Genomic DNA, 932 nt, shown 5'->3' on the forward strand with positions numbered 1-932 from the left:
AGTCAGAGGACGTGAGTTCTAATTCCAGTTCTACCAATTGCTCCTGTGTGTCCTTGGGTAAATGACGTAATTTTCTGTGCCTCAGTCCCCCGTTCTTCCTCCTAGTTAGGCTATGAATCCCATGAGGGGCAGGGACTATGAACACTTGGAACAGGGTTTGACACATAGTAAGTGCTTAAGAAATACTATAAAAAAGGACTGTGTCTATTCTGCAGCTTCGGTGTACCTGATTGATAATGGGGCCTGGCTTAGCCAGGGTATCTCCCAGCCCTGACTCAATCAACCACTCTCATCATAAAACAGTTTCAGAATCTTGATGAATTCAGGGCAGCCAAATTTACTGAGGATAGCAGATTCAGTCCTCTCCCAGGATCACACCTGGAGAGTTTCCAATACTCTACCAGTCTTGGCTACAGGTGGGAGAATCAAGCAGAGGCCTTCCCATTCCACTGTTAGCTAGGGCATTGGCTAGCAAGTGGAAGGCAATCTGCTACAAGTCAAAACTCACCTGTGCTGGGCAGCAGCAGCATGGGAGGGAGTCGAAGGTGGAGACACAAGTTGACTGCGTAGAAGGAGACAGTGGTAAACCACTTTTGTATTTTTACCAAGAAAACTCTATGGATACACTATCAGAATGATTGCAGATGGGGGTGAGGCGTTCTGGGAGAAATGTGTCTGTGGCGTTGCAATGGGTCGGAGACGACGATGGCATAAGACAAAAGAAGCAGATTCAGTGGCGAAGTTGATGAAAACTATATAAAGGTCTTAATGTTGTTTCTTTCATTTTTCCTGATGTTCTGTGAGGATCATTAAGACTGTGAGCCCCACGTGGGACAACCTGATAACCTTGTATCTACCCCAGCACTTGAACAGTGCTTGGCACATAGTAAGCGCTTAACAAAAACTATTATTATTAGGGGAAGCAGCATGGT

The 932-nt window shown here is 45.7% G+C and overlaps 1 non-coding gene across 1 annotated transcript; it reads left to right on the forward strand.

The window, feature by feature from the left end:
* Positions 1-360: 360 nt before the first annotated feature.
* Positions 361-498, forward strand: LOC119924216. The gene has a single exon (XR_005449074.1). It is a non-coding gene; the product is annotated as a small nucleolar RNA SNORA7 (small nucleolar RNA).
* The last annotated feature ends 434 nt before the right edge of the window (positions 499-932 follow it).

Source organism: Tachyglossus aculeatus, chromosome 2 (genome assembly GCF_015852505.1).
Source record: "Tachyglossus aculeatus isolate mTacAcu1 chromosome 2, mTacAcu1.pri, whole genome shotgun sequence".
Lineage (NCBI taxonomy): Eukaryota > Metazoa > Chordata > Mammalia > Monotremata > Tachyglossidae > Tachyglossus > Tachyglossus aculeatus.